Source organism: Myotis davidii, unplaced genomic scaffold (genome assembly GCF_000327345.1).
Source record: "Myotis davidii unplaced genomic scaffold, ASM32734v1 scaffold210, whole genome shotgun sequence".
In the NCBI taxonomy this organism is placed as follows: domain Eukaryota; kingdom Metazoa; phylum Chordata; class Mammalia; order Chiroptera; family Vespertilionidae; genus Myotis; species Myotis davidii.
The window spans coordinates 2347737-2357492 of NW_006282396.1; positions in this window are offsets into that span (position 1 = coordinate 2347737).

Genomic DNA, 9756 nt, shown 5'->3' on the forward strand with positions numbered 1-9756 from the left:
TAAATCTCAACAATAATTATAGCAGAGGAAATAAAATATAAGAAAATAGAGAAATTGAGGGTCAACGCCTAGAAAAAGCATGCCAACTCTTTACACATGTCATTTTAGAATTTTAAAAGTAGCCCTTTCTTCCCCTCCCACCTCCCTCTGGCAACTGCCACACTGCTGTTTGTGTCCATAAGTTTCAGTTTTATATTCCACGTATGAGTGAAATCATGTAGTTCTTAGCTTTTTCTGTTTGATTTATATTTCACTTTGCATAACGTTCTCAAGGTCCTGATATGAGGTGACAGGAGAAGATCTGACTTTGGGTAGTGGGCACATGCTCATATACTAGTATATAGATTTTGTAAATTAGTAATCCACACATAAAATCTGTATGTTCATATTGACTGTCACCCCAAAATTCTTTTTAAAAAGGAAAGTTTAGAGTCCCCAAAACCATAAAGACTTTTGATGTAAAAAACAAACAAAAAAGTAAATTATATATCTAAAATGGATCACATTATAAATATTCTTTTAATAAATGTTTTCAACATATTAAGCATTATTTTTCAAGTACCTATTTGTTCTCTGTGTGTATCATTGTTTTTAGTGGCCAAACATTATTGTATTAGATAGCTGTACTTAATCTTTATTATTGAAAACTAGAGGCCCTGTGCACGAATTTGTGCACAGTTGGGGTCTGGCCGGCCCACGCCTTTCGGGGCCGATAGGGCCAGGCTGGCCAGGGGAAGAAGATGCAGGAGTTTGGCTGGCCGGCTCCGCCCGCCCCCCCCCATCGGGGTTGAACTCCAGGTCGTGGGGACAATTTGCATATTAGCCTTTTATTATATAGGATGTATTTCTAGTTTTTCATTATTATTAAAAAAATCCTTTCTTATTTATATTTGTGCATGTCCCTGCATATGTCTTTAGTAATAAATGACGGCTATAGTATCAATGAATCAAGGATAAGGAAACTTTTAGTTATTTGCACCAATTTCTTTGTCTAGACATCATGTGAGAACTTTTAGTAACTAATCTTTCTATCCATGGCCTATTGAGTTTGGATAGAAAGCAGTCAAGGATTTAGATACCTTAATTTCAGAATAATTTTTATTATTGTGCTTCAAAATCTGGCATTCTCAGTCCTTTGCACTACATTGCATTGTGTGACAACTGAACAAAACACATGCGATTCAGGGCCCAAACTTTGTCAGCTATGAGTTCTACATACAGCAAAAATGCCTTTGATCCATACAGTCTGTCATTCTCACATTGCTAAGAATTTAGGAATCAGGATGTATAAATTATTATATCCAGGTCTTATTTATTTATTTTCTTTAGTAAAAAAAAAGAACAACATTGAATGTGATAAAAGAAATTCTGGACTATTCCCATGAATCTGAGAGGCGAGATAAAGAGGGAAAGGAAGAATGTGTATTACCTATTATTATACAGGGGAAGCAAACAAGCATTACTTTATCCTTAAAGTTGGTTAGTATCGAAATTATATGTCTTAGAAATTTGTACACTGGAAAAATGACCATAAATGGAGAATTATATATTTCCTAAAATACAAGGAGAAAAAGAAATCATATGCACATGCCCACACATAAAAGAAATATACAGTAAAGAAACCATAAGTAAGCACAAACATTAAAATATAAAAATAAACCAAAATAGATAACTTGTGTTGAGCACTAATTATGCATAAAAAGTTTCTTGGAGTTGTACACGTACTAACTCATTTAATCCTCCCTTTTAACTGTTATAAAGCTCAAGCTCTAAAGCCTGGTTATGAGGCATTTTCCTCAGCTCTCCTACTCCCTAGAAGTGTGACTTCACTCAAGTTAATTAAGAAATCAAAGGCCCCGATTTGCCCTCTTGAAAAGTGGGGTGTGATAACAGCATTTGCTTTAAAGGACTAGTGAGAGGACCAAAAAGTGAAAATGCACAGAATTTTCAGTCAAGTGTCTGTCACAGCAAGCCCTTTATGCAAAGTTATATTAGTTTTGGAAGCCCATTTACATTTGCTTTCTAGCTCAGGGATCTGACTTTTTACAGCACCGGGTTAGCTGCATGTTGACTCTAGGTATCTGTTTGAATTCTGTAATGCTTGATGGTTTTCTGAGTCTTTTCCTTCTCTATGTGGATTTGTGGATTTAACAGGTATAGATTGCCCTCCACAATCTGCCCAACATTCTTCCATGCGCTATAGTTGTAAACATAGTCAAAAGTATTAACATGTCTGTCCTTATAAAGTGGCTTTCAAGTGACAGTGCCAACCATAAATAGAATAAATAAGAAATATGTTGTATGCTAAATAATGTCCTAGCAGTACATCATGGCAATGAAAAGGAGGGGTATGTGTGTGTTTGCATTTTCAACCTTAAATACTGTGGCCAAAAATTTCAATGATGATATTTTTATTTTTATTTATTTTTATTTTTTCCAAACGGAAAGAAAGGCTTTAATAACAACCAGAAAACACAAAGTGATGCAGACACCGCAGTGTGACAGGCTGAGGTCCCAGGAGGAAGAAAAACTCCTTTGCTCCAAGCCCAGCGGAGCCTATCCATGGCCACCCGCCAATATTACCAGAAATAAAAACAAAAGCACAAGGGGGACCACGGCTGGCCAGGATGAACGCGGCCAGGGACAGGCCTGCTCTGGATGCTAAGGAAAAACACGGACCACTGGAGGCCACGGGAAGGCAACAATGTTACCAGATACATTTAAACACTGAGCCGCCCAGCCATTGGCTCCGTGGTTGAGCAACGGCCCAGGAACCAAGAGGCCCCGGGTTCGATGCCAGGGTTGCCCACTCCATCCCCAGTAGGGGGCTTGTTGGAGGCAGCGGAATGATGTTTCTCTCTCATCCATGTTTCTATATCACTCTCCTCTCTCTATTAAATTAAAAAATGTATACATTTTAAAGACTAAGTGAAACCTCATTAAAAAATAAAATCTTGAAGAATAGAGTCAGGCATATTTGAGAGTTAACATTCCACTACAAAAAAAGTCCATTCACCCTCAAGACAGAGAAAGAAGTAAGAGGTAGTTTCAGGGTCAAGAGTAGCCTTCTGCCCTGACCAGTTTGGCTCAGCGGATAGAGCCTCGGCCTGCAGACTCAAGGGTCCCAGGATCAATTCCGGTCAAGGGCATGTACCTTGGTTGCAAGCACATCCCCAGTAGGGAGCGTGCAGGAGGCAGCTGATCGATGTTTCTCTCTCAGTGATGTTTCTAACTCTCTATCCCTCTCTCTTTCTCTCTGTAAAAAATCAATAAAATATATTTAAAAAAAAACACGAGTAGCCTTCTGCATCAGCTGCATGTAGGCGAGGTTCTCGTCAGTGTTGGGGTCGAAGAAGCCCTTGGTGTCATTGATCGGGTCAGCCAGGACGCGGTTCATTTCCTCATCGAAGTAGCCATTCTTGTAGGCCCCCTCCACGGGCACGCGGTGGCTGTGCACCGGGTCCATGATGCCACCCGTGGCCATCTGGGCCTCCAGCAGGTGGATGCCTGGTCCCGGACGATCAGCTCCTTCTTCATGGCCTGGAAGAGGGAGATGTGCTCCCCGGTGGAGGGGTCAGTATAGCCGGTGACCGCCCGCTTGGCCGACAGCAGCTTGTCTCGGATCTCGCTGCCACCAGGCCCGCGGCCACGGCCTCGGCCACGGACAGCCGCTGGTTGCGCACGGGGTAGATGAGGAAGCCGGTGACCCCCTGGGCCTCCAGCAGCACCAGGGCTGTGCCCGGCCGCAGGTGGCCTTTCCGCATGGCCTGGTAGACACTCATCTTCTCCCGCCTCCCGGGCTCAGCCCTGGCGGGCATCAGCACCCCTGCGATGCAGCTCATGCCCTCCACGTAGCACTTGATCGAGTCCATCTTCATCACCTCCTGGGGGCTCTTGGTGCCCTGGGCCAGGCCCTGCAGGGTCTCGGGGTCCAGGACCCTGGATACGCCCAGCTGGGGTGCAGTCACTGGGCGCCTCAGGCCCAGGAAGGACATCTTGCTGAGCCATTGATCCATCTCCTAGACGACCTGGGTGAGGATGGCCACGAGGCCCAGCAGCAATGATGATATTTTTAAATTTATAAGAGGCAAAGGTAGAATCAGACAGATATCTTTGTGAAAATGCTCTTAATAAAGGGGATATTCAGAACATTTCTGAAGCTAAAGAATGCCCACTGTGTTTCCATTGTAGTTACATAAAGGAGGCCAGTGAGTTGATAATAAATAAGGGATAGAATCATGGAAAATAAAGTTAAGGGTCCCAGAGAATGCAAGCTTCATTGGCAATGGCAAAGAGAAGGTAGGTAACTCCACAGTAAATTGGGACTGAGCAGCCAGCAGGGTAGAGGCAAAACTAAGTGAAGTGAATAACTTTGAATTGAATAGTTGAGGGCAGTAAAGATCTAACAGAAATTGGGGGGAATGACAAAGTGGGGATGAGGGGCAATGGGAAGTGGCTGGAATGGTTTTCTTGAATAGGAAGAAGGAAGAGGAACCTGCAGCACAGGGTAGAGGTGACCTTCTATAGATGGAACTAATAGACAAGGTAGCCTTTTCACTGGGAGAGAATGCCACATGCAAATACAGGAGGTACGTGCATTAGCACACTCTGATGTGCTACTTCCTTCAGTGAAATGTTCCCAAACAAACTAGCATCTAAGTTCCATTTCTATCAGGCTAGTAACTAGCCTGTGATAGCGAACCTTTTGAGCTCAGCGTGTCAGCATTTTGAAAAACCCTAACTTAACTCTGGTGCCGTGTGACATGTAGAAATTTTTTGATATTTGAAACCATAGTAAAACAAAGACTTATATTTTTGATATTTATTTTATATATTTAAATGCCATTTAATAAAGAAAAATCATAGGTTTGCCATCACGGGGAGGTGAGAGTTTGCAGGGCTGTCTGGTTCTCCAACAGGCTTCTAAAAAGGACATGAGAGAAACATCTCACCTGAAATGCTACAGTTAAACTATTGTTAAACAATTGGTAAACTACAGTTAACCAATTCTGCATAACAATGATTTATTTGTATGAACTAATCATGCTTTTAGTTAACATTACTCAGATACTTACTGTATTGATTGTTAAGTTTAAATGGATTACCTTACTTAAGTGTTTCTTCTAACTTAATTTACATATCAATCCTGCCAGGTAAGTATGACATTGTATTTTATACATTACATACAACATATTGTCCAAGATCTCATTTCAGAAATAATCTTTGAATCAATATGTCATAACTTTTAGTTTACAGAGCACCATCAATTATTACACTTTTGCCCTATTGTTTTCTGAAATACATAAGAGATGGATGAAAGTATAATGTGAAAGTCTACTGATTAATGGGAGGAAGAAAAATAGGTCCCTTAGTCTCCCAGCCATAGTTAGAAATGGAGTGAGTATAGGATATTTCCCTGGCTTCTTCCCTCTCCCCTCATCCCAATGATCGCTATTAATAAGGCTTCTGCATGTTTTATTCTGTGTTGTGTTTTGTTTTTGTAATCCAGTGCTACATGCCTTTTAGAGAGGGGAGATTTCAAAACTGCAGATTAAATCCCCTCCTAGTCTTAATTTTCAGGGTCTTTTTGCCTTTTCATAATTTCTGGTACTCCATGACATTTTAGTTTCCAATTGGACAAATTGCACCAGATACTTTCCAGTTGCTTTTTTTTTTTTTTTGGCTGAAATTTACTGTTTTAAGAACTCTCTGTGTTAATTAAATATAAAAGCCAATTATTACTTTTTCTTTTTCTGAACTTAGATTAGTTTATTGAAAGGGCAAGCCATGCCACATTCCTGAAACCTCCGAGGATACCATCATTTTAATAATGATAGTAGACTATTTACTGAATAATTATAGTTTGACTCTTGTCCATTTTATAAATTCATGGAGATCTGTGTTCCAACAGAAAATACACACGTTGAGTAATTTTTAAATTGCCAAAAATCTTAAACTACCTTTAAATGTTCACAGTAACATAGAGGAAAGCATTTTAATTTCTTTTCCACAGCAGAGGCCTGAAATTTAAAAAGGCATTTCTATTGTAGTGTAGAAGTATATGTTGTATCCAGATCTGCGTGACTAAGAAAATATTCTATTTTTACCAAAACACATCACTGCCTCCCTACACACCCCGCCCATGTACTTGAACTCAGAGGATTCATTTTTAAAAAATGAAGATTTTTACACAGAGACACATTATGCGTTATTTTCCATTGTATAATTTATAACTTTAATTCTGTGAATAAACTCCTCTAAGGCGTTAGGCTAGTTTCCATTCATTCATGAGCCTTTTATGTGAAATAGAGGATAACTAGCTAAACATTAAAAGCGTGAATGGTCAGTTTACTTGTTTTAATGACTTAAATAAAGGAAGATATGGAGATCTACATTTAAAGTCCAAATAACCTCTGGGTTTTAGTTATTGTTCTACTTCTTCCCAGTTGTGTGATATTTGGACTAATTACTCCACTTCCTAAGCTGGGTTTTCTCTAACAGTAAAAGACACTGGTCCGTAATATACCTCACAAGCTTGGAGGGCTATCATAATAGTTATAAACCCAGCTAGCAGTTATTATATGATTCTTTATTCCAGGCATGATCCTAAGAACATTATACGTATTCATTCATTTAATCTGTGCACAGCCTTGTGAACTAGGTCCTATCATCGCTGACAGTGTACAGATAGAATAAAGAAGTACAGAATTAAGTATTTACCAAACGCACCCCCGGCACTCAGCCCCCCAGGCCCATGTGGTTCATCACTGTGCTCAGCTGCTTTTCATCAAGGGAAGGCATGGTTTAAAGGTACTTCGGGAACTGCTTGCTATTCAGCTGTTAGTGTTCATTGATTATTTATGTGTGTGGTTTTTTTTTTTATTTCATTATATATGCCTAAAATACATATGCTCATACTGAATGTTTTTATAATCTAAAATGTCATTTACTATTGCTATATTAAAAGCGTTTACACTGGTAATATTTTTAAAAGTTCAGGGTAAGGCAAAACAAAACAAAACCTGTGTCCCATATATTTACACAATCCGAATAGGTGGCCTGGCTTAAAAATATTTCTTTTATAGTAATTGCTTGCATGGAGCCTTTTTTTGTTTCAATTTGAAGACATTTGCAAAGGATGCAAACATAAAATGAGGTGTCTCTACTCATAAGACTTCCTGATTAGTTTGGGTGACTTTTCTCTCTTGTGCAGGACCCTTATAAACATTGAAGGTGATCATCCACAGGTTGTCCTGTGGCTGAGATCAACCTGCTCATGATGCTCCCTGCCCCCCTTCTCTCCTTCTGTAGAAATGGCAGAGCCATATTGCCAATCGGCTGAGGACAGAGTGAGGAGGGTCTTCTCTGCCTCTTCCCTTTCGCAGGCCATGTGCTGGGAGGCCAGCACAACAGAACTGCCGCCATTCACCACTCAGTGGCTCCACCAAAGCCAGCTGCTTCTAGATTTCTCAGAACTACAGAGGATTTTGTATAAGCGAGAATAGACTGCACGCGTGTGTTTGTGAATGTGAATGTGTGTGTGAGTGAATGTGTTTACCTAATTCAACATTATCCTATTGTATCTTGATTTAGACAGCATTTCACATAAACTCTGGACCATTTAAGCAATAAATGGATATCTGTTTCTGCAGTTATTATAACTGTTTTTTTTAATAATTGCTAAAGTTATCGGCACCATTGAGAATAAACCTTGACATTCTGCAATCCCATTGCACTTCTCTGTCGTGTGACTGCGGTTGGCTTAATAACAATGGGGATCACAATAAATAAATAAACAAACAAACAAATAAATGAAATTGAAAGAATGGGAATCATTGACCTTTTTCAAAATGTCTACATTGGGACTGAACAATCATATTTATTGATATCAAATATTGAGACATTTTGACCATGTCCCCTTGTCACTAGAATTTTGGAAGCTTCTTGGCCCTCAAATAGTTTCAAATATGAATCATTCAAAACACAGAAATGAAGATGATTACTGGATCTCAGATGCCTTGGACTTGAAGTAGTACATCTTGCTGTCACTCTAAATATTGGTGGTTTTCTTTCAGCTTGATATGCAAGTTGTTTGTGTGTTGTGAAAGATTAATCACAACAGTGACTGATTTTCCACGGATAACGTATTAGATTCTATGTGCTTGTCAAATTTTTGAAAAGCACATTTGTGCTATTATTTGCTTATCATCTGAAATAACTGGTTGAAGGACATACATTCTTCATGCTCCACCCACAGTGTTGGTGCTGACAACTCACATTAACAGTCATGTCTATGAGGCCACCGAGCCTCAGTAACTCGAAACTGGGGTACAGGTGGCCATTCAGACTTGAGTTGCCATTGCCCTGAGTGTACCCATTTCTTATCATTCGAATGAGTTGTTGTGGCTATGGACAGGGTAACTGTAAACCATATTGAAATGTGAAGAAAAAGATAACCGATAAGAAAGAACATGAAAGTTCCCTCCTCTACGCGTGGCAGAAGCACAGGGCAGCTTAATCCTTGACATTAATGTGTTATTTCACTGATTTATTGAAGTCCATTACTGTGATGTTTGTGGGTCTCAAATTATAAAGTCTAAGAAATGTGATAATTCCCCACATTCTCAGAAATGTTAATTCAAGATATCCCAGCAAATTAAGCATTACTGCATGAAGAACTTCATGTGATATAAAGAAAAATGATAAGCAAAACTTAGTACATTAATGGGATATTTAAATTGGATTCCCTCAGATGCATCTCAATTTTTTTCCAGAACCCCTAGTGCATGTCAATATCAATTAGTATTTTCACATCATATCTTTCATCAAAGTTTTTGATATTTTTTAAAAGCTACATTCTTTTAAAAGGTACATTTGCGTCTATTTTATTAACCACTTCAAGCCTGGAATTGGACAAAATGCCTCACAGGGTATAATCAATCTATGGATATTTATTAAATAAATTAATTCAAGTACTAAAATATTGACATTTTTCACTACTAAGATTAAATAGCATTATTAACTCTTTCTGTATTTCCAAAGGCCAATTTTGGAAAATATTATCAAAATTTCAATAATATATTTTTGCAATATGATTTCATACGTAGGAATTTTACCTATAAAAATAACTTCAGCCCTGACCAGTTTAGCTCAGTGGATGGAGCGTCAGCCTGCAGACTGAAGGGTCCCAGGTTCAATTTCAGTCAAGAGCATGTACCTTAGTACCCCCAATAAAATTGAAAGAATGGGAATCATTGACCTTTTTTGAGCATGTACCCCCAATAGGGAATGTGCAGGAGGCAGCTGATCGATGTTTCTCTCTTATCGATGTTTCTAACTCCCTATCCCTCTCCCTTCCTCTCTGTAAAAAAAAATCAATAAAATATTTTTTTAAAAAAAAAACCTTCAATATGTCTAAAAAGTATTAGTGTAAACATAGATTTTACAAAATTGGTGTAAAAGTTTGTTTGGTATTGCATATTTATGTGTATTTAATTATGTGACCTATGTGTTTTTGTAATATAACTTATATTTTAAAATTCTCAGTATATATCAACCATGTATTAATTACCGTATTTGCCGGCGTATAAGATGATTTCTTGGCCCTGAAAAATATGCCTCCAAGTGGGGGGTCGTCTTATACGCCAGGTACACTTCAGATAGACTGCCCATAGTGCTTGCCCCGTGCCATAGTGGCCTCCCGATGCCCGCCCACTTCATTCCACATACCGTTCAGGCATCAGCAGCGCTGCTGGG